The following is a 25485-nucleotide window of genomic DNA, read 5'->3' on the forward strand; positions in this document are numbered from 1 at the left end:
GTGCGGCAGCACTGATGAACCCGGCGCAGGGCTGTGTGACCTTTGAAGATGTGTTCCTGTACTTTTGGGAGAAGTGTGAGCTGCTCGAGGAAGCTCAGAGACTCCTGGACCCTGATGTGATGCTGGAGAACTTTGCATTGTGTCATCGCCGGGACTTGTGGTTTCCAGGTCTCGTGGAGCTACCCATCTGCAGCCGGAGGGGAGCCCGGGGTGTCTGAGGAGGTAACCACTATTTCAGTCATAGCAGAGAAGAACCGGAGGAGGCCTGACCTGGTCGTTGGCCCGGAGCGGCAGGTAAGGCTGCCCCTTCTGAGCAGCAGGTGAGCCGGCCACAGATGAGAATTCCCCAGGCTGAGCCTTCCATCCACACGGCTCACCCCTGCGACATGTGTGGTGAAAGACAGTCTTGAAAGACAGTTTGGCCTGGCTGAGCCGCCGGGAACTCCCAGCAGGTGAATCATGGGGAGAGACTTCCGGTGTAGTGTAAACCTCGACCGGATGCAGAAGTGGTGGAATGGAGTCTTCAGAAGAGAAAATACAGGCTTCGTTTGTAAAGTGCTGCAGATCATGTGCATCTGAGACGGCCTTCACTTGCAGGGAGAGTGGAGAGAACTTCTGCGCCAGCACCCGGCCAGTCACCATAGGCAAAAGCCACGTGGGCATGTCGGGAGCTTTTTCTCTGCTGTCATGGCTAACAGGTCCTTTTGGGTATTGGGTACCCATTGAGCCAGAAAGCACAACTGAGGCCATCTGCTTCTCAGCAGCCCTTGTCAGAAGGAATGTTGCTCCAGGGTCAGTTGACTCTGGGACTTTGGGTTGGAGCAAACTAAGAATCAGAAATGCAGGAAGAGACCTTGAGCCCAGAGACAGTTTCCCACAAGGAGAGTCTCCACAGGAGGATAAACTGTGAACACAGTGATATGAGGACAGGTGACAGTCTGCACTCCAGCAATTATTCTCACAATCCTCCAGAAGATGCTTTTCATAAACAGAACTCACATGCACCAGGGAAAGCATCCGTGATCTACATAGAGAAGAATCTCTGCAAGTGGAAGAAATGTGTGGAAGGCTTCAACAAACATTGATGTGCCTTTCTCATGAGGGTGGGCCCGAGTCAGCACGTGAGGATTTATGCTCAGCAGAACCACATGAGTAGTCAGGCTCATGCAGCAACAGCACATTCACACTGTGAAGTCTTATGAAAGCAAAGAATACGGGAAAGTGTCTTGTGTCTGCTCTGCTTTTGTCCCAAGTAACATTTCCCACTCCAAAGACAGTCATACTTTGAGTGCAAAGTATGTGGGTATACCTTTTGTGACAGCTGTTTTTTCACTCATCATGTGAGAGTTCTCACAGGAGAGGTTCTCACAGGAGTGCATGTGCAGTGTACATTCACTGCACCAAGTGAATGAAAAGCCTTCACTCACCCTTATTTGTCTGGCCTAATAGGATCCACGCTGGAGAAAAACCCTTTGAGTGTAAGAATATCAGACAGCCTTTCATTATAGCTCCTCCCTGATTCCACATGGGAAGGCTCACATGAAGGAGAAATCCCGTGAATCCAGTGCATGTGGACAGGCCCTCTGCCTCCATTCATCCCTTACCAAGCCCCAGAGTGTTCATACTGGGAAGAAACCCTGTGAGCATAAGAAATGGGTGAAAGCCTTTTACAAGTGGACTTGTCTCAGGCACTATCAGAGAACTCATACTGGAGAAAGACATTTTGAATGTAACTTCTGGGGAGAATCTTCTGAACAGAGGAAGCGTCTTACTCTGAGGAATTATACCAAAGAGAAATAAGTGTCCATATGCTGTGAGAAAATCTTCTGAGGCCAGTTATCACTTATTGTCATCGGAAGAAGCATATAGGAAATGGATCCATCCTAGGACATTGCATCTGAGAATTTATAAAAGAGAGAGAACCAGTGACTACTGTGCAATTTTGAAGATCTTCAACCATAGCTCTACCCTTACTAAACACTGAAAAAGCAACCACAAGCATATTTAAAAAACAAAAACAAGGGAGAAAGAAAAATATAAGTAGATGTAACAGGCAAAGAAATGTATTTATGACTTTTTTCTGGTTTTCCTGAGAAACCTATGACAGTTTATTGGCTGTTTTTGTTGTTGTTGTTGTTGGGTGGCAGGGGAGGTGTTTGAGAGATAAACACCTGAATTAATATGAACTGTGTGCTACACCACACCAGGAAAGCTGGAAGCTTGAGAACAGTTCTTCAAATGTTACTTGTTACAAAACATTGTCTTAGGTGACGCCTTCATTTGTGAAGCCTTTTAAACTTAAATTAGGATACAAAATGTTGTCTAAAATCATAATCTAGAGACATAAGGACACACCTATGAATAGGTACATTTTACTACTTAAAACTGTTTAAGGCTTCATTTTTATTTTATTTATCCATTAATTATTGACATATAATTGATGTATAACAGTGTGTACTTTTAAGATGTACAACATATTTGTCTGATACATTTATACTGTAGCATGATTGCCATTGTTACATTAGTTAACCTCTGTTGTGCCACAGACTTATCATCTCTTATAGTGGTGGGAACAAATAAGAATATCATCCCTTGGCAAGTTTAATGTTTGTAATATAGTTTTGTTGTCTGCAATCCCTGTACTTTATATTAGAGCTCTAGGAATTATTTGTTTACAAGTTGTGAGAATATACCCCTGAACATCATCTCTCCCATCCCCTGACCCCTTCCCTGGCCTTTGGTACCATCACTGTAATGTTTTCCAGTTCAGTTTTTGGTTTTGCTTTGTGTTTTCCACATATAAGGGATGTTATACAATATTTGACATATATCACTTAGCATAAGGTCCTCAAGGCCCATCTGCATTGCTGAAAATGGCAGGGTTTCCTTTTTATCAGTGCTGAGTAGTATTCCATTGTTGATATATATAGGTTTTTATTCATTTATCCACTGATGGACATTTTGGTTGTTTCTACATCTTCACTATTGTGAACTGTAATAAACATGGAAGTGCTTATAAAAAAAAAGAAGCAGTTGACAAAGGATTAATCTCCAAAAGATACAGCAACTCATGCAGCTCAATATCATAAAAAACAAACAACACAATTAAAAACTGAAATAGACATTTCTCCAAAGAAGACATACAGATGGCCAACAAACACATGCAGATATGCTCCACATCAAGGGGTTATTAGAGAAATGCAAATCAAAACTGTGGTGAAGTATCACCTCACCTTGGTCAATATGGCCATCATCAAAAATTCTACAAACAATAAATTCTGGAGAGGTGTAGAGAAAAGTGAACCCTTATGGGCTGTTGGTGAGAGTGTAAATTGGTACAGCCACTATGGAAAACAGTATGGAGGGTCCCTAAAAAACTAAAAACAGAACCATGATATGACCCAGCAATCCCACTCCCAGCAATCCCACTGGCATATATCCAGAGAGACCATAACTCAGAAAGATTCATTCACCCTCAGTGTTCATAGCAACACTGTTTACAATAGCCAGGACATGGAGGCAGTTTAAATGTCCATCAAAAGAGGAATGGATTAAGAAGATATGAGGACTTTCTTGGTGGCTCCTGGTAAATAATTCACCTGTCAGTCCAGGACACATGGGTTCAATCTCTGGTCCAGGAAAATCCCACATGCTGCAGAGAAACTAAGCTCATGGGCCACAACTGTTGAGCTTGTGTTCTGGAGCCTGAGAGCTGCAATTACTGAACCCACATGCTGCAAACACTGAAACCCACGCACATTGAGGCCTGTGCTCTGCAACAAGAGAAGCCACTGCAATGAGTAACCCCCGTTACTGCAACTAGAGGAGATCCCCCACAGCAGTGAAGACCTAACATAGTCAAAAAATTAATAAATGAAGTAAAACAGAATCAGAAAAATAAATATCATATATGAACACATATATGTGGAAGTTAGAAAAGTGGTAAAGATGAACATGTTTGCAAAGCAGAAATAGAGACACAGATGTAAAGAACAAATGTATGGATAGCAAGGGGGAAACTGGGTGGGAGCAACTGAGACATTGGGATTCACACATATACACTGTTAATACTGTGTATAAAATAGATAACTAATGAAAACCTACTGTATAGCACAGGGAAATCTAACTAATGCATTGTGGTGACCTGAATGGACAGCAATGTCCTAAAGGGAGGGAATACATGTATATGTATGTTGTTTCATGTTGCTGTGCAATAGCGACTAACACAACATTCTATAGCAACCATACTCCAACTTTTAAAAAACAGAAATAGAACAAACTTGGAGATTCCTGGTTTCTCCTCAAAGAATATACATAACAATATCTTTGAGAGCACTAGCAGAAAATAAGACCACCACACCAGATGAGGATGCCAACATAGGCTGAGTAAAAGATTCGGGTACATCCCCCTGTTACCTCACCACCAAAAAGAAGAAAAGTCTCACACCCTGCAGTCCTCCCCACAAATTTTGCCTATAAAAACATTTCCCTCAAAACCACAAAGAAGTTTGGGATTCTTGAGTATGTCACCCATTCTTCTTGCTTGGCGTTGTATAAACCTATCTCTGCTTCAAACTCTGATGTTCAGGATTGTTTGACTTCGTTGTGCCTTAGGCACATGAACTTGTGTTTAGTAACAATTTTGGCAAGTCATCCAGAACTCTGTACCTAGAGCAGGTGAGACAGAAGTAGCCCCTTTCCTGAGTTCCCAGCAGTTGTTGGGGCTCATTTTGCTCCCGGCATCTGAAAAGAACGTCCCTGACAAGTGCCAGTAACCCCACAGCACAAGACTGTTTGAAGCCAAGAAATGTCTGGAGCCGGGGTCCACATTCAGTGTAACTTGAGGCTAAGTTGCTTCGCCTTGGACAGGCTGGGAAATCCCTCCATTACATATAGGCAACTTCCCTTGCAGGAACTGAGCCACTCAGGTCTCCCTGAGAGCCACTCTGAGTATCTTCTCTATTAAGAACTGGGCCAATCTGTTTGAAGGCCTCCATCTGGGAACAAAAGTGGAATTTTTAGATTACATCTCCTCTGATTTTCTGTCTATATGACCACAGCTTATTTGTTACCATATTTGTTGTTTGTGTGTGTGTGTGTGTGTGTCAGTACTTGCATTGGCCAGTTGGGATGTCTTTGGTGAGTAACAGTTCTCCCTATTACACTGGGCTTCACTTGAGCCAGAGCACTGGTTGGGGGTTTTCCTTTTTGGACTAGCCTTGGTCATTCATTCAGCTTCATCTCTGATGGGGCATTTGTTTTTCTGGGGCTAGGAAACGGCAATCCTAGGAAAACTCTCTACATTGCATTGGTATGCTGTTTGGCTATGAATAATTAAGTCTGAGTGATCAGAGCTCTCTGTTCCAGCTTGTAGTTCCCCTAGGATATCTTTGCAAAAAATGAGGGGATCATCAGCTCCGCTCCCATGAGAAAGAATTGGTATTTCTATCCCCCTATGCCTTGATGTAAATGTTCTATCAAGGGTCTCAGGAACACATCTTATCTAGGCTATCTCTAATTCCTAACACTAAAAGTTAAAAAAGAAAGAAGGACAGAATGGAGGAGGCTTTTTTAAACTCAAGCAGAAAAGCTGTGAGATCTCTGGTTTTGTCTTCACATGAAAATTAACTTGCAAATGAGTTCTAGTTAATGGACTAAAAGTAAGTGCATACAAATTAAAAGCCTCTACATATTTAGAAAATTGATCAGGATGACTTTTAGGTCGATATGATCTCGGAAATATTCCATACTGAATCAACATCTGGTAGAAAAACTAGCTTAAGTTTGCTGCTTTGATTAATATAGACATGTCTTTAGAGTCATTGCTGTTAAGTGTAATACTGCTGTTGTACTTAGTTTTATTAGAGATCAGACAAAACTTTATATAATTTGCAAATATATCAGCAAGGAAAATAACCTGATATGATGAAAATGGTTGTGGTTTAATCACTAAGTCATGTCCAACATTTGTGATCCTATGGACATAGTTCATCAGGATCCTTTGTCCATGGGATTTTCCAGGCAAGACTACTGAAGTGAGTTGTCATTTTCTTCTCCAGGATCTTCCTGACCCAGGGATCAAACCTGCATCTCATCTACTTGCATTGACAGGCAGATTCTTTACCACTAGTACCACCTGGGAAGCCCCATGATAAAAATGTTGTTTTTCAGTCACCAAATCATGTCCAATTCTTTGTGACCCCGTGGACTGAAGCACGCCAGGCTTCCCTCTCCCTCATCACCTTCTGCAGCTCACCCAAGTTCATAAAGTTAATGCAAATGAGATGAGAGTGCTTCTAGGTAAACTCCATAGAAATAAATTATGTTTTGGAAATGTCTATCTAAAATAATCTCTCCAGATATTTGATAACTTGAAATTTTAGAATTCAGTAGTAAGGTAAGAATGTTGAGAACTAATGTCTCAGTCCTAGAAGAACCGTGGGATGCTGTGTACTATGAATACCAGGGAGGATGCTCTACCAAAGTTAGACCATTTTTGGCAAGCCAGTCAACCCTGAATGCTGTAGGACTCTGCTTGGGAACCTAGATATGGACCAGAGAAATGATAATGCTAGGCATGACTTGCTATATAAAGAGGGTACAGAAATTTAGAGACAAGGAAGCAATATTGTTGGTGTAAAAGACAAGGTAAATGGTATGAGACCAGGAAGGAATTTTACTGTCTGGGTTGCTTCTGGACCCACATAGATTAAATGATGTAAGTTTATTGAATAGATAGATCACTCAAATAAAATAAGTTACTGAAATACTAACTAACAAACATTGGTTTCCTTTTGAAGAAAAAATAAGGGACTATTAATGAATATTTTTGGTGCCACCTCTGTAAGAAAGCACACGTTTTCAGAAATTACTGTTGCATTTACATTTAGCAATCTACAAAATGCTAGCAGGAAAGACAGTTCATAACTGCTTCTTAGTTTTCACTAGGAAGTCAGGAATCTACTTAAACATGCAATTAAAGGTAGTAAATAGGGGAAACGTTGTAATAGGCCAGGAAAATTAGATTCATGTTTTCAATAAAAGAAGGCACAAGGAATGGAATGACATTTAGTTAAAGGGAAAAAAGGACAATTTTTTCTTAGAGCTGATTGTTTCTGAATGGAAAAGAGCCAAAGTGATAAGGACCAAAGTGATATGGATAAATCTGTAGAAGGTTTGTGAAAGGAAACACTGAGAAGAGTTGTCCTTGATCAGGATTCTCTAAGATTGGATTGAATTTAGTTGGGTAAATGGATTTTGTTGGGATTGGGCTTAGGCAAGACTGAATTTGGTTTCTCTGTTAAGAGAATAGTTTTCTTGGAAAGCTTCTTTTGATGACAGATTGTGTGAGTTTTTCTGTCTTTAAATGATTTGTATTTGCCTTTGAAATCCTTTCACTTTAATTAAGTGAATAAGTATAGTTTGACATATGCTAAATTTTAACCTCCAACTAACATTAAGATACTTCAGAGGCATTCTGAGGCATCTCAGTGAAATACTGTATTAACCAGGAAAATCTGGTAAATTAAATCATATGGGAAGCATGGTCAAGGAATGATAAGCCTTCTTAGATTATACTGCATGGATAAGTATTATTAATACAGATATTCTAAAAATTACATGAAATTTGTAAAAAGTTGTTATGTCCTCATAAAATGTTACCAATCTGATTAGTAATTCTGATTATTGCAATCAATAATTCTGATTATTGTAATCAAATTTCTTTACCAATTACATTGTAATTAAGTATTTAACTGTGGGTTTAAGTCTTTCTGTCATTTAAGGAAATGTTGTTGCACTCTGATGCTTTTGTCAAAGTGCTTCATCTTGTAGTAGACTCATAGAAAGGAATTTTGACAGCTACAAGTTTCTGATAAACTTCAGATTATACCACTGAACTAGGCAAAAAATTAAAGAATCCTGGGGAAACCTGGTGGCTGCATAAAAGTTAATAAAAGAATTAGTTACTGAGTGAACTGGTGAATATGATCATAATGTTTATGGGGTATTTTGTCTGGAATACTGTTGCTTTTGATCTGTGTTTTCTGGATAAAAGGAAGCCCTTCCCCTCAAACTACTATGACTTACAGCAATTAAGTAAAATAGACCTCTATGGGTAGAATTGAAATATTGTTCTTTTCTCTCTGCCTGGTCCCTCCAGAAATTGTAGAGTGTTGGGTTCTGAGCAGCTTTATCTGGTGAATGTGGAAGACTATCTTCTGGCCTGTGGGAGACTCTTGCTATCTTAGGAATTCAGTCTGAGACTCCTGAGGAGTTCCACAACATCCAGTGTGGAGGAGCCTATGTGGTCAATAGACTGGATTAACTTTGGAAATAAATTAGTCTCTATTTGACCCTGTTTGATGGAGATAAGTGTAATTAGAGACAAAAATATTGTTTCACTACATATTAAATTCTAGTTTTGTTGAAGTTACTATATTAAGCACTCTTACCCTAATAGTCAGAAGGGGAAAAAAAGTTATCTACTAGAGTTATCACAGAATATAGCTACTCATGATGTATAATATTGCTTGCTTTAAGTCTGTTGCTAAAAGCACATGCATAATGCTTATGTGACAATGGATGTATATAAATAGGTATAATGGGTATATATAAAATATATATATATATATATATATATATATATATATATATATTCTGAGCTTATTATCTGATCAGTTTTCCAAACTGTGAATAACTAAATATAAAGGAAATCTAGCACAAAGAGACATAATCTACACCTGGGGCAAGTAGTTGAATCACCTCAGCCTCGACAAATGTATATTTTGATCACCAACATTTTCTACTGAAAGACCTGTAATCAAAAGGGAAAATGACGGGAAAATCTGCACAGACTGAAGTAAGGGGAATTAGTCTGGCTTATACAATGCTTAACTTAACCTTTACTGACCAAACTGTCCTGTTTTGTGGCTTTTCAGATATGCATTGTACTTTCACTTTGGTCACTGAAGAGAAAAATACATTTGAAAGTCAAAAAGAAAGTAATTAGTTCAGACGTCAAGGTAATACTAGGTGGTCATTGTGGATGTGATTTCAGATATGTTACTGTATTGTTGAGTTTTCTGAGCTATGTCAAACTTTGGATTTCCACTAGCCATTCTCAAAACAGTGTCTGCTGGCAACTGGTAGCTGCAGCTTTATGTCTTCAAGGTTTCTCCTGTATCAAATTTTTAGACAATAAGATTCTATAGATTGCTGCTGGCCAAAATCTTGGCCTTCTCTGTCCACTGAAGGCTGAATAAAAAATAGAGACAGAGTTTGGAGGAAATACAAAGGTGGCTTTAATTTTAAGCTGGCAGAGAGGGGAACACAGTAGGCTGGCTCATGCCTCAAGAGCTGTGCCCACCTCCATGAGGAGCCTAGGGGATTACATAAGATGTGAGTTTGCAGCCAGGAGTCAGTGATGAGGAACAAAGGTGTTAGGATCTTGATTTCTTTCTCTTGTCTCATTTCAAAGACAATCATAGTCTGGCATAAGTAATCCACTAATTGAGTCTGGCAGTTCAGTGGCTCAGCAGTCTTCTTTCTGATATGTAAAAAAGAACCATAAGAGGAAGAGTGTTGTAAAGGTAAGCACCAATACAGGTATATTTAGTCTAGCTGCTGCTGCTGTTGCTAAGTCACTTCAGTCGTGTCCGACTCTGTGTGACCCCATAGACAGAAGCCCACCAGGCTCCTCCGTCCCTGGGATTCTCCAGGCAAGAATTTAGTCTAGCGTTAAAGGGAAGTAAGTGTGAGGTGTAGCTCCTGCAGAGTTTGATGGCAGAAAAGCAAACAAACTTAGTTACAGACATTCAGAGTTAGGAGCAGTTAAAGTAAAGAAAACTAGGAATGTTCAGTCCTGCTCACTGTTCTCTTTATCTTCTTTGTTCTCAGGAAAGGGAAAGAAAATAACTCATTTCTCTTTTTTTTTCTTTTTACTGCAATAAGATCAGATATTAGCAGAGAAAAAAGAGATGTGTAGCGACCAGCAGGTCTTATTCAGTCAGTTTGGTTCAGTCTCTCAGTCGTGTCCAACTCTTTGTGACCCCCCAGACTGCAGCACGTCAGGATTCCCTGTCCATCACCAACTCCCAGAGCTAACTCAAACTGATGTCCATCGAGTCAGTGATGCCATCCAACCATCTCATCCTCTGTCGTCCCCTTCTCCTCCTGCCTGCAATCTTTCCCAGTATCAGGGTCTTTTCAAATGAGTCAGCTCTTCGCATCAGGTGGCCAAAGTATTGGAGCTTCAGCTTCAGCATCAATCCTTCCAATGAATACTCAGGACTGATTTCCTTTAGGACTGACTGGTTTGATTTCCTTGCAGTCCAAGGGACTCTCAAGAGTCTTCTCCAACATCACAGTTCAAAAGCATCAATTCTTTGATGCTCAGTTTTCTTTATGGTCCAGCTCTCACATCCATACATGACCACTGGAAAAACCATATCCTTGACTAGACAGACCTTTGTTGGCAAAGTAATGTCTCTGCTTTTTAATATGCTCTATAGGTTGGTCATAGCTTTTCTCCCAAGGAGCAAGCGTCTTTCAATTCCATGGCTGCAGTCACTAACTGCAGTGATCTTGGAACCCCCCAAAATAAAGTCTGTCACTGTTTCCATTGTTTCCCCATCTATTTGCCATGAAGTGATGAGACCAGGTGTCCTGATCTTAGTTCTTTGAACTTTGAGTTTTAAGCCAACTTTTTCACTCTCCTCTTTCACTTTCATCAAGATAGCTCTTATTGTGTATTTATTAATATTAGTACCATATCAGAAATAAAGAGCTATTTATGTAACCAGGAAAGGTTAATTTTAAACTCATGCTGGTACTAACACATATATATGGAATTTAGAAAGATGGTAATGATAACCCTATATGCAAAAAAGAAAAAGAGACACAGAAGTACAGAACAGACTTTTGAACTCTGTGGGAGAAGGTGAGGGTGGGATGTTTTGAAAGAACAGCATGTATATTATCTATGGTGAAACAGATCACCAGCCCAGGTGGGATGCATGAGACAAGTGCTCGGGCCTGGTGCACTGGGAGGACCCAGAGGAGTCTGGTGGAGAGGGAGGTGGGAGGGGGGATCGGGATGGGGAATACGTGTAACTCTATGGCTGATTCATGTCAATGTATGACAAAACCCACTGAAATGTTGTGAAGTAATTAGCCTCCAACTAATAAAAAAAAATTAAAAAAAAAAAAAAAACAAAAAACCTCATGCTGGATCTGCTTCTGTGACTTTAACCCTCATCTTGCTGTTTTTATTATTGTAGTCATACATAATGGCCTGCCTCAGGGAAATAGCCTGAGTCCACCCACCTGTGAAGGACTGTAAGGAAGTGAAACTAACACATCCCCCTACCTGAAGCTCGGCATTCTAGAGGACATTTACAATTGAATAGTCTTTTTACTTTGTTTTCTCACCTTCCACCCCATTTTTGATCCATAAAAGAACCTGGCATCCAAGCCTCTGACATGATAGTTATTTTGAGGTACTAGTTTGCCATCTTCTCAGTCAGCTGGCTCCCAAATAAAATTCCTTCCTTCTCTCAGTGCCCTGTCTTAGATTTATTGGCCTATCTGTCTGATGAGCAGAGCGAGCATGGATGGTAGAGCTTAGATAAAAGACTGGCTACAAGTCTCCCCAAGATGCTAGGTCCAGACTAAGCTTCATGTTTATTCTCTTGAATTCCTTACGTAATGACATCTGTTTTCTCTATTAAAGTCAGTTTTAACTGAATCTGTTGCACCAAAATGGCAGGCTAAGGGATAGAGGGGTAATCATATCAGATGCGGACCAGGACTTGGAACTCATGAATATTTCTAATTTGGTGTCCATTCCCCAAACGGGGGCAAGACTATGTCCCATTTCAGTAGGAAGTACCCAGAGTGGTTCTCGTCTCATTCCCTGAAAGATATGGGGAAAGTTGAAAGACAAGGGGAAATTGAAACCCAGTACCCCTAAACCTGAGATCCTTTGCTGAGTTGATGATTATCCTCTATACTCAGTATGTTATTCCTTTTCTTAGCTAGCACCTGTTCTCAAGATTGAGAAGTTAAAAAAAAAAAAAAAAAAAGCTGGAGGGATTGAAACAGAGCAGGATCTTATGAGACCATCCTGGGCATGAGAGCTTTTCTGTCCCCCATTTCTTGTTTGTAGGAGTTACTTCTTAAACAGTTGCTAATCAGGGAAAGGAGGGAAAGAAGAAACAAAGGAGGAGCAATCAAGAAACAACAGGGTGACCTTGGGGAAGGGTCCTGGTTCCTGCTCAAGCAATAATATACTAGCATCTTTGAGTTCTTCCACAGGAAATAAAGCCCCCATCCCAGGGGGAGTATAGCAACCTCAGGCTAAGCAGATGACTCTTGGAATACCACCCTGTACTTCACCACCAATCAATCAGAATAAAGTCACACCCTGCAGCCCTTACCCCAAGTATTGCATATGAAACCTTTTCCTCCAAAATCATCCAGGTGTTTGTAATTTTGAGCATGAGCCTCCCCTTCTCTTTGTTTGGCCCTGCATAAACCTTTCTCTCCTCCAAAATGTGATGTTTCAGCTTGCCTAACCTCACTGTACTTTGGGCACACAAATTTGTGTTCTATAGCACTACTGCTGTATGACCTTCTTTTCAGTAGCGCTTGACCTTTGGAGTGACCACTTCTGGCACAGAGTTCTTCAAACCTTTGGAATTTCCTAAGTGTTGAAAATAATCAAGCTATTGTCTGTTAATTAATGAGGTGACCTTGGAAACCACCTCCATAACCCTACTAAATAACCTTGAATTGAATTCTATAACTGATAGTTCAATTTGCCTATGTAGTGAAGTCTCCATAAACAACCCCTAAGAATGATGTTTGGAGAGCTTTCAATTTGATAAACATGTTGAGATACAGGAGAATAGCAGGCTTAAAGTAGTGCAGAAACACGACTACCTTACTGCATGTCTTATCTAATGCATCTCTTCCATCTGGCTGTTACTGTCCTTTTATAATAGGTGATCTAATAAGTAAATATTTTTCTGAGTTCTGTGAGATACTCTAAAAAAATAATCAAATCTAAAAGGAAGGTCATGCAAGAATTTCAAGAAGGCTTTGATGGCGGCTGGTGCCTCTCTATGCATCAGCCTTGGGCTTCTCTGCTTGTCCGAGGGATTAAAAGGGTGGAGGGCAGAAGTTGGTACACCCCTCACAGAGGAAGACTTTGGATAGCAGCCACAGCAAAAAGACCCTCTCCACAAGAAGTCTCAGAACTCCAGACTACTTATCTCTTCCTCTGTGGGAAAGATGTGGAATTTCCCAAAGACTATCCCTCAGGCTGTCTTCTGGGCTCTGTGGACCTAATTGACTGCTTGTCTCAGAAGCAGTTTAAGGATCAGTATTCAGACATGAGTCAAGAAGAATCTGATTCTCCATTTGTTTTCATCTGCACAAATCCCCAGGAAATGATTGTGAAGTTTCCTATTAAAGGAAATCCAAAAATCTGGAAACTAGATTCCAAAATCCATCAAGGAGCAAAGAAGGGGTTAATAAAGCAGAATAAAGCTGGCTGACCCAGGAAAAAAGGAACTCTACAGCATAGTGGAATTCTGTGTACTAAAATCGCTGTCCACTGGTCTTTTGAAATTGAAGCAGTAACAAACGAAGGACTTGGCATCAGGGGTTAAACTTTCTCTCAGAATTTAAACTCTTATCAAAATCTGTATATTTTTCTTAATGAGATTCTTACTGTATGTAGTGGGTCAAAAATCTTTGGATACATTATTTATAAAAACTTATTTAAAAAAGTGAAAAAGAAGGTCATGGAAACCTCCAATCTATTTGTGGTTGGTAAGTCTGATTGCCCTCCACAGTCTTGTAGGTCTGAATCTTTAACCTGGGGAATCTGACAGTATCTTCAGGTAGATAATGTCAAAATTGAGTTGAATTACAGGACCCTTAGCTATTCTGTTGTAGCCACGTGTTCCAAGAAACAAACTCACTCAGAAGGACAATGTAGATAGTGGAGTGCAGTTTATTACACTGGCAAGCCCAAGGCAGAGTCTCCTCTTAGCCAAGGACCCCGACCAGTTTTTGTAAAAGCCTTATATACCCTAAGTGTACATGCACAAACCCACCTCCCCAAATTCCCTGACAATCAAAGTTAACCCATGATTCATATGCCCTAAGCCTAAGTAGTTAACAGTGGACAATTATCAATAGTCCTGTGGTCATAATAAGCATAATAGAATGCATGATTCTATTCAGTTACACAGATAATTAGGGTATTTTGGTATGTCGTTTCCATAGATACTGGGCATATAGCTCAAAGTCCACAGTCCAGCCTAAGCTGGCGTCCTGCTTTCAAGATAGAGCCTGTTCTGTTTCCTCCTTCAATTCCAAAGTGTTGCTTGTTGGATGTGTGGAGAAACCGTCTCACTCATATACTGGAATTGAGTGGTCAGAATCCTTGAATCACAAACAGAATAAATGCAAAAAGAGTAGAAGGAAGGAGATAATAAAGAAAATGATATGATCATAGAAATAACCCTCACATTGAGACTCCCCGCATGATCCAGTGGTCAAGAATCCACCTTGAAATGCAGGGGATGTGGGTTAGATCCCTGTTGGGGAATAAGATCCCACATGCTGTGGAGTAACTAAGCCTGTGTGTTGCAACTACTGAGCCCATGTGCCACATGACACAACTAGCAAATAAATAAAAATACTAAAAAAGGAAAAAGGAAAGAATCAACAAACCAAAATGTAATTATTGAAATAATATAGAAAATTGGTAATCTCAATTATCAAAGAAGAGAGAGAACCAATTTTTAATTTCTGGTTTTAAAAAGGGGGATACATAATTGTGAATTCTATCCATATTAACATGATAAAAAGAAGATATTATGTGCAAGCCAACAGTAAGTTAGAAATTTGAACAACTGAGACAAATCCTTTAAAACCTAAATTACCAAAGAAGACACAAAGAGAAATAGATGATTTGAAAAGAGATATTTTTATTTTAAAAAATTATCTGTGAAATTTCAAACTCCCTCCCCTCTAAAAAATTTCCAACACCTGAGTCTTCACTACTGAATTTTACTGACTACTTATGTAAAAAATAAATATATAATAGAAACTATCCATGAGAACAAAAACAGGACAGAATTCTTAACATGATTTAGGAGGGAAAAAGTCTTCAACTTACCAAAGAAATTATAAGACTTAAAAAGGCATTATGAACAAAATGAAATATAATTTTCCACATAATACATTATGAACAAGACAGATAAGTTGCAAAAACAGAATTTTGTTTTACCAATTGAGAATCAATGTGTACTCATGACATTAAAAGGAAAAAAAAATATGTAAGATGTTTAGTCATTTCATTATAAACCCTAATGAAATTGAATAGTCATCCATAATAATAATGATAATAAAAAATTTAACTTTGAAAGTGATACACCTGATTAAAAGTATATATAAACACAGCAATTATCATGGCTAATATTGTCTCCTCAATTATTCTTATTCAATACAAGTGGAAGGATAAGGATGCCAGCTGTCAATTCTATGCATCAGTGTACTGGTCTTTATATCAAGTACCATTGGGCAAGAACATGTAATAAAAGATAGTGTGAGGATTGAAAAGAAACAACTGGAATTTTCACATTTAAACCTGTCATAAGAATATACATCAAAATTCCAAAGGGATATACAGATTAAGGATTAAGCATAATAAGTTAATTTAACGCAGATACTGGAAACAGGCCAAAATATTTTTAACATATTCCCATATATTAGCAAAAAATCACACAAACACATACAGAGGCACACAAACTCTCGAATAAAAAGAGTTGAGGAGCCCTTATATTCTGAGACTGAAGATCTGTTACAGAAAGCCAATCATCCAAAGGTCATAAAGTCATGAATAAATTAAAGTTTTCCAAGGTAAGGACACTTAGAGGAAAATCACAAGTCCAAGAAACCACCTTTAAGGAATGTGACTTGGCGGAGGGAGGAGAATAAGAATAAAGAAAGCAAAGATAAAGAATAAAAAGGACATGAAAAAGCTGTTGCAAGGCATCAGAATGCAGAGTAATATCAGAATTTTTAAGCAAGTAAATATTCTAACTCAGTCCTTTTAAGAGGAAAATGAAATCTATTGTGCTCATATAACTAAATATCCAGAGATAGGTTGGTCTTCAGATCTGGTCTTTGACGCTGTCATCATTCTGTTCTATTTGTGAACTTCATTCCTGGACCAGTTTACCTATGGAACAAAATTCAATAGCAACTTTGAGATTTAAAGAAATCATACCATCCAGATGAAGAGTCCCTTCTTCCTCAACCAGCAAATTTGCTTCATTTAAATGGGATCACCAATTTTTCCAGCTAAGTGATGATGGGGGAGATGAAATTCTGTATATGGTCTCAAACCTTAGTTTTCATCTGGAATCAGTCTTGCCCCCTAGGAACATTTGGAAATATCTGAAGATATATTCGGTTATTATAACTGGGGAGGTGCTACTGGCATCCAGTGAGTAGAGGGCAGAGATGCTGCTAAAAATCCTACAGTTTACTGAAATCCATAACAAAGAATTATCCAGCCCCAAATGTCAATAGCTCAAAGCATAAGACATCTTTAGAAAAGAGGTTCTTAAAATTAAATGTGCATTAGAATAACCTAACAGGCTTATTAAAATACAGCATTCTAGTTTTCTTTCCAGGATTTTCTGATTCGATAGGTCTAGAGTGGGACCTGAAAATGTTTTTATCTAACAATCTCACAGGTTCTACTGCTGCCTGTGGTCCATACCTCACACTCCAAGAAGTACAGAAATCAGAACCCCGGCCTTAGCTGAAACTGTAGTGAAGCAAAGGTAAGTATGCATACCCTATTAGATGATTTGGAGTTTAACTCATCCTAGAGAAATAACAAGCTGCGCTAATTTATAACAGGGGAAAAAAAATATGCTTTCATTCATTTCCTACCATGACCAAATTCTAAAATCTATTTTGCCCTAACATAATTGGGTGGCAGAACTGCTTCCAGTACCTCTGGCTCTCAAATTCTCCCCTCCTCCACTTTCCTACTGTTTTAATTAAATGAGTTTGGACTTTTTTAATGAGGTTTCTAGAAAACTATGGAATAAGCAAAACAATCAACAAACATAAACAAAGGTCAGTGATATAACTGACTTGTTAATGCAAAGATATCAAAGTTTCTGAGAGCAAGTAAAGCCCTCTTGACCCTTTGCTTGAATATTTCACAACCCATTTGCACTATTAGCCCTCAACCGTCCTGCCTCTCACTCATTCTAACTGGAAAATGAGAAACAGGATCCTTTCTTGATTAACCTTTATATGTAAACTGCAGTTGTAGTATGGACAGAGCCAGTTTCCTCCAAAGGAGTTCAAGGCAGAAACAAGGACAGCACAGCAATTTTTTCCTATATGTGAATATTTTAGTAGAAAAATTTAGAAGAAAATAGAGAGTATGAACTCAAGAGGAAAAAAAGTAAAGAGATGATTTTGGGGGGAAGAAAAGACTAATAATGTGGCAGTTATAACAACTCAAATTATTTTACTAAAGAAAAACATAAGAGATCTTGCCAGGGATCCACAGAGAGCAAGCTCTTCTCTCAAGGAACTGATACGGAGAAAGAAAAGAAAAACAAAAAGAACTGCCATGTTCTGGATACAGAGTAAAGTGGATCTCTTCAGGATACCAGTCGAGGGAGGGTCTCCTTTTACTGTAGCACTAAGGAAGGCTTTCTGGAGAAACAAGCTACTCAGCTAAGACTCATGGTTAGAAAATCATCCAAACAAAGAGAATGGAATTATGTTTAAAATGTTCAGCAGCTCTGCAAATACAATTATCTCAGCATAATCATAGTTAGTTCATTTTAACAAATCACATTTTAGCAGAAACAAACAAACAAAAAATTTAAATAAGAAGTCAAAGTGATAGCACCATTAAGTCATGTATATCATTTCATTTATTTCAAGGAATAGTCTTTCTTACATATCACATCTACAAAATCTCAGTGGATCCTACTATTGATATTGCTTCATAAAAACAATTTTCATTTATGTTTCTGCTAGTGCATAAATTATGATTCATCTCAAAGCCTACAAGAACACTGATTTAACCAAATGTGATGATTATTTGTTGAAATATGATTAAATTGAAACCTAGGCTGACAACTTGAGCTTCTGAGTTCCTGGACACTTATTCCAAATGGAAAAGGAGACATGGTCAGGGCTCAGGAGATATTCTGACATGACCTGTTAAGAAAACAAGCAAAAAGTTGCTCTTCTTGAGAGATATTTGTACACCACGTTCACAGTAGCATTATACACAATAGCCAAAAGAATCAACCCTAAAGTCTATTGAGAGATGAGCTGGTAAACAAAACAGCCATTTAAAGGAAAGAAATTCCAACACAGTCCACCACATGAATGAATTATGAAGATATAATGTTAAGTAGAAGAAGCCATTTGCAAAAAACACAAATGATTTCAATTCTATGAGGTACCACGGGTAGATAGATTCATATAGACAGAAAGTAGAATGTTGGTTGCCAGGGCCTGAGGGAGCAAGGATTGGGGAATGTGATTTAATGGAAGAGACTTAGTTTTTCATGATGAAAAGAGTTCTAGAGATTGGATGCATAAAATGTGTACGTGCTCAATACAACTAAACTACACATTTTAAAATGGCTAATGCAGTAAGTTTTATGTCGTATATATTTTATTGCTATTTTTTTAATTAGATTTACCTACAAATGGGAGTTGGAGAAGAAAGGAAAATGATCTAGTGGAAATATTGAGACTAAAGGGACATAATACTAATAGATAAAATGGAGGGAAAGAGTAAAAGGATGGACAGAAAAGAAAGATTAAAAAATGAAAATTCACCAGCACCTCTAAACCATAATGTAAGACATATCAAAAGAATCAAGGAAGGCAATATTATTGCCACAAGTATCAAGCCAATGGATGTGGAGCACCCTGGCAGTTGGGAGAAGACAAAAAGAATGTCACTTCAACCCCCTTCTCTAGTTCTCCAGGCCTTCTTGCCCAAATGAATGTCAACACAACCATCACCTATTCTGAAGCATGGGCATCTCTGGGTCCCTTTCTCATATTCCCAGAGGTCTCATACTCAAAACCACCCTGAGTCTCTCCTTCTTGCCACGTCCCACCCAGACTACAGTCTTTCATTCTTATCTATTGTGTTGTTTAAAACAGCTATTTTAATACCTCTGGCACTGTAGTCCTAGAAATAAATCTCAAACTCTGACTCTTTCTCTGTCTCCCTGAATCTCTCTATCCTCCCCGTCTTTCCTTTCTCCATGCCTGTCTTCCTCCCTCCATCCTTCTCTCATCTATCAAATCCTTTCCCTTCCTGTGTCCCCGTCTCTGGGCTTGAGGACCACCTCCTCCCATCCCCAGCTGGGCCCTACTTCCTCCTCACCCCAGTACAGGATGACGTCCTGGTCTCCCAGGCTGCTGTGCTTCACTCGGCAGCTCAGGCCAGCCACCTCCGCAGCCACCACATCCAGGGTTACTTGCAGATACCAAGTCCAGTCTGCATTGGGCATGATGTCTCCTTGCTGAGTGCCAGGCTCCTCCTGCTTGTCCCTCACCCACGTCACCCACACGGGTTTTGGGTAGAATCCTGAGATATGGCAGACCAGCCACAGGCAGCCAGGCCGGGGAGGGGGGCCACTGGACAGCCTGGCCTCAAGCTTCACTGGTGTAGGAAGCAGCAGTAAGAATGTCTGATTATGACTCTAATGCAGAGCATAGGAACTCAGAAATCCACAAATTTGGGCAGTTAGCTCTTCCACTTCCATGGGAACCAAATCATTTATTGATTAACCCCTCTCTACTTAGGTACTTCCCACTTTTGAATTTAAAGGAAGTGGTGGGAGGTGCAATAGAAAAGTCTTGGAGAGAGAACAAGACTAACCTTGCCTCTGCAGTTCTACCTTTCCTACACTGAGGACACCCAGGATATCAAGGACAGATTTCTGACATGAGCTTCTCAATGATACTGTAGATGCCTGGATATTGAGTCATGAGTGCACAAAGCTTCTGCCTCCTGCTGCCGCTGTCTGTTGTAGGCACACGGGAATGATTCTGGATCCTCACAAAATCCAATCCTCCTAAAGCTCCTCTCAAAGAGCTTCCTATGGCCTTCCCAGAATGCAGCCCGCAGCTTTCTATGACCTGGATCACAAAGGAGTTTGTGTAAAGGAAAACAGAAGTGAACTTATTAAAATGCAAACAACGAAGAGAAGGATGGGGGAAAGGCATAGGACTTTAGTTTTCAGAGGCGAGAAAGGTCTGATGTGAAATGATAACTCAAAAATCAATTGCAGTATTTAGGACTTTTCAGAAAGAATAGCACTGGGGAGAGGTGTGCATATCATAAATGGTACGGTTAGGCTCTCTTAAGGATGTACAGTAGGCAGGAGGGGAGAAGAGGGGCAACATGTGATGCAGTCAGAAGTGCAGCATTCCATGGTGTAGGGAATGGTTATGTGTAGAGAAGGGATCGGGCAGCAGATGCTTGAAGACATTGATTAGAGTAGGAAGTCACACTTTACATCATTCAAGCACAGAGTAGAAAAAGGAGGCTCTTCCTTGGAGTTTTAGAGAAGCAAGTTACATGCAAGCAAACCAGGAAATGGCCACAAAGGAGGAACTTCATGCGTCACACAAGAATGCAAGAAATAGAAAGAATCTGCAAGACTGAGTGGACATGTGGAGTCAGAGCTGGAGACTATTCTAGACAAGTATGTACATGCAGTTGGATAAAGAGGGGGAAGGAGAGTAGTAGTCTAAACCAAGGCAGAGTAGAGTCATTGAGAGTGTCTTCAGGTCAGAGGACTGTACTCACATTCCAACGAGAATTCACTAATGTGGTCCTGCACTTCCTGAGTGAATCCGATGAAATAGACTCGAAACAGGTCCTCCAACTGTCATATCCTCATCACTAAAGTTGCTTTTGGACTAGGGCTTCAGGAAAATGGCAGTGATGAGTCACTCTCCCAACCATAAATTTGCAAGTCACCCAACCAGCCTGTTTCTTGATTTGAACCCAGGTGCTTTGGGCATATGTCAAAATCTGGTTGAGATAGAAGGTGGTTGGCTCCTGGAACACTGTGCCAGTAGAAGGATAAGAAGAGTGAGGGAAAATGTAGAAGCAGGATGGGATGAAAATGAACCCAGAGTCTGAACAACAATATAGAGCTTGAAACAGTTTCTTGCACCCAAAGCTTCTGGCTTCATCCCCAGCCTCCAGAATAGGGGAGAGGGTTGGAGACAGCAGAGCCCAGACCCTTCATGGTAGGTGCAGCATGCTTTTATGCAGAACCACTGCACCTGTGCTGGGAGCAGCCAGAGTTACTCTTACCACCCTCATTGTCACCACCTGAGATGATAAACACTAGTAACAGAAGTGGTAGCAGCATTTCACTGGGAAGTAGAATATCTAACTCTCAGAGCTGGTATTTAATCTCTAATTTCAGGACACCTTTTCCTCAGAATTCTAAAGTGACTTCCTCTTTTCCTTAACTGACAAATCTCTGACCCACACTGCACACCACAGAAAAACTATACCTCCCACTGCTCGCTACACTCCCACTCTGCCTCTCATTTCCACTCCTTGGTTTCAGCCTCCTTTATAGTTACTATCAGAAAAGCTCCCATGTGATGTTGAAAAGTTTATTCACCTTCCCAATCTTTCATTTTCACATCCATTAAATAGGAGGCTGTTGATGGGTGGGGCTGTGTTCCCTCCCTGCTATTTACCTGGGCCCAAACTATGGTAGAGGTAATGAAGATAATGGCAACCTCCTCCAAAAGGTCCCATGCATGCCCTGCTACACTCAGCGCCCCCAACACTGCAGCAGGCCACTGCTGACCCATGCCTCCACCAGAGTCTCCTGGTCACTTATGGGCAGGTCTGGGTCAGTCTCTTGTGGTGTCATTGCTCCTTTCTCCTGGCTCCTGGTGCACACAAGGCTCTCTTTGTGCCCTCCAAGAGTCTGTTTCCCAGTCCTTCAGACTTAGTTTTAAGAAAGACTTCAGTCCTCCAGACTTAGATTGAAGAAAGTAGGGAAAACTTCTAGACCATTGAGGTGTGACCTAAATCAAATCCCTTACAATTACACAGTGGAAGTGAGGAATAGATTCAAGGGATTAGATCTGATAGACAGAGTGCCTGAAGCAATATGGGTGGAGGTTCATGACAGGGTACAGGAGGCAGGGATCAAGACCATCCCCAAGAAAAAGAAATGCAAAAAGGCAAAATGGTTGCCACAGCTATTTCACAAATAGCTGTGAAAAAAAAGAGAAGCAAAAGACAAGGGAGAAAAGGAAAGATTACCCATTTGAATGCAGAGTTCCAAAGAATAGCAAGGAGAAATAAGAAAGTCTTCCTCAGTGATCAATGCAAAGAAATAAAGGAAAGCAATAGAATGGGAAAGACTAGAGAAAATTAGTCAAGAAAATTAGAGATACCAAGGGAACATTTCATGCAAAGATGGGAACAATAAAGGACATAAATGGTATGGACCTAAAGAAGCAGAAGAGATTAAGAAGAGCTGGCAACAATACACTGAAGAACTATACAAGAAAGATCTTTATGACCCACATAGCCATGATGGTATGATTACCCACCTAGTCAGACATTCTGGAATGTGAAGTCAAATGGGCTTTAGGAAGCATCACTATGAACAAAGCTAGCGGAGGTGATGGAATTCCAGCTGGGCTATTTCAAATCCTAAAAGATGATGCTGTGAAAGTGCTGCAGTCAATATGCCAGCAAATTTGGAAAACTCAGCAGTGGCAACAGAACTGGAAAAGGTCAGTTTTAATTCCAATTCCGAAGAAGGGCAATGCCAAAGAATGCTTATACACTAGTAAAGTAATGCTCCAAATTCTCCATGCTTCAACAGCATGTGAACCATGAACTTCTGGATGTTCAAGCTGGATTTAAAAAAGGCAGAGGAACCAGAGATCAAAATGTCAACATCCGTTGGATCATCAAAAAAACAAGAGAGTTCCAGAAAAACATCTACTTCTGCTTTATTGACTACACCAAAGTCTTTGACTTTGTGGGTTACAACAAACTATGAAAAATTCTTAAAGAGATGGGAATACCAGACCACTTGACTTGCCTCTTGAGAAGTCTGTATGTAGGTCAGGAAGCAACAGTTAAAACTGGACATGGAACAATAGACTGGTTCGAAATTGGGAAAGGAGCACATCAAGGTTGTATATTGTCACCCTGCTTATTTAATTTATGTGCAGAGTATACCATGAGAAATGCTGAGCTGGATGAAGCACTAGCTGGAATCAAGATTGCCATGAGAAATATCAATAGCCTCAGATATGCAGATGACACCACCCTTATGACAGAAAGTGAAGAAGAGCTAAAGCGCCTCTTGATGAAAGTGAAAGAGGAGAATGAAAAAGTTGGCTTAAAATTCAACATTCAGAAAGTTTAAATCATGGCATCTGGTCCCATCACTTCATGGCAAAACAGTGGAAACACTGACAGACTTATTTTGGGGGTTCCAAAATCACTGCAGATGGTGACTGCAGCCATGTAATTAAAAGACTCTTCCTCCTGTTATGACCAACCTAGACAGCGTATTAAAAAGCAGAGACATTACTTTGCCAATAAATGTCTGTCTAGTCAAGGCTATGGTTTTTCCAATAGTCATGTATGGATATGAGAGTTGGACTATAAAGAAAATTGAGTGCCAAAGAATTGATGCTTTTGAACTGTGGTGTTGGAGAAGACTCTTGAGAGTCCATTGGACTGCAAGGAGATCCAGCCAGTCCATCCTAAAGGAAATCAGTCCTGAATATTCATTGGAAGGACTGATGCTGATGTCAAAACGCCAATACTTTGGCCACCTGATGTGAAGAACTGACTCATTTGAAGAGACCCTGATGCTGGAAAAGATTGAAGGTGGGAGGAGAAGGGAAGGACAATCAAGGATGAGATGGTTGGATGGCATCACCGACTCAATGGACATGAGCTTGAGTAAACTCCAGGATTTGATGATGGACCAGGAAGCCTGGCATGCTGCAGTTCATGGGGTCACAAGGAGTTGGACAGAACTGAGCGACTGAATTAAATTAAAAGAGGAGGCTAAAATTAAACAATTGCTCAGCTTCCAGTCTGTTTTAATATAAAAGAATTCCTTTGGTTTGTCCACCTATCTCATTCTCCCTCCCCACTGCCTTTTGTCCCCCGGAACTTTGTCATTTCCTCTTCCCAGTGTCTCACTTGGCCCTCTTCCTTATCTCATTCTTCTTACTTGGACTCTTTAATTCCACATTATGGTTTCCGAGAGTGGGTGTGTGTTGATCATACAGCTTTTCTATATTTGATTCTGGAACCCAAATCCCAGAATTAAATATGATAGATAGTTTATATTCTGAGCAAAATTCTCTTACACCATAGGAATTTTTAAGGCTGAAAATTATATTTACTACCGGTATATGACCTTCCCTTCAGTCGCTCTTCACCTGTAGCATTTTCAGTAACCAATCTTCATGAGACAAATAAACAGGAGTTTTTATATGTGCGACTTTATCCAAGTCAAAGATAGCTTTTTTCAGTAGGTTCATTAGCAGTAGAACTTCCTTCTCCTTTTGTAATATCTAATAATCTCTATCTACATTTTGCCCTTTCTTATCAACAAATAAAGTATTGCTAGATGAGAAAGGAACCACGCATTTTTTCGCCAAAATTTCAGCAATGTTTGTCCTAAAATGTGATTTTTTTATATTCTCTTTATATGCCTTTGGCAAGTTTTAACAATATACTTAGCATTAACGGTGGAAATGTTTGGACTCCAATCACTATGTTAGTTTTAAGGATAATTATTGGTTTTCTCCATTAAGGAAAAAATATTCCAATTGCAGATATATATCATCGAGTAGTGGAGAAGGAAATGGCAACCCACTCCAGGATTCTTGCCTGGAGAATCCCAGGGACAGGGGAGCCTGGTGGGCTGCCGTCTATGCGGTCACACAGAGTTGGACACGACTGAAGCAACTTAGCAGCAGCATCTAGCAGAAGTGTGGTAGTAAAACATTTTAAGTGTAATAAGAGGTTTTCACTAATGATATTTGCTACATGGATAATAAGTACAAAATAAGTAATGTAACATTCTTTATTCCTGGAAATAAATCAAATAGACTTCATCCTTTGATACTCAAAGTCCCTCAAGAGAGACTTCAACAGCACATGAACCAAGAGCTCGCAGATGTGCAAGCTGGATATAGAGAAGGCAGAGGAACCACAGATTAAATTGCTAACATCTGTTGGATCAAAGATCACAGAAAAAACAAGGGAAATCTAGAAAAACATCTACTTCTACTTTATTGACTACACTAAAGCCTTTGACTGCATGGAGCAGAACAAACTGTGGAAAATTCTTCAAGAGATGGGAATACCAGGCC

The 25485-nt window shown here is 39.9% G+C and overlaps 1 pseudogene; it reads right to left on the reverse strand.

The window, feature by feature from the left end:
* Positions 1–16238: 16238 nt before the first annotated feature.
* On the reverse strand, positions 16239–21930 carry LOC136174344 (T-cell surface glycoprotein CD1b-2-like; annotated as a pseudogene).
* Between the last annotated feature and the right edge of the window lie 3555 nt (positions 21931–25485).

This window comes from Muntiacus reevesi, chromosome 1, assembly GCF_963930625.1.
Source record: "Muntiacus reevesi chromosome 1, mMunRee1.1, whole genome shotgun sequence".
Taxonomy (NCBI): Eukaryota; Metazoa; Chordata; class Mammalia; order Artiodactyla; family Cervidae; genus Muntiacus; species Muntiacus reevesi.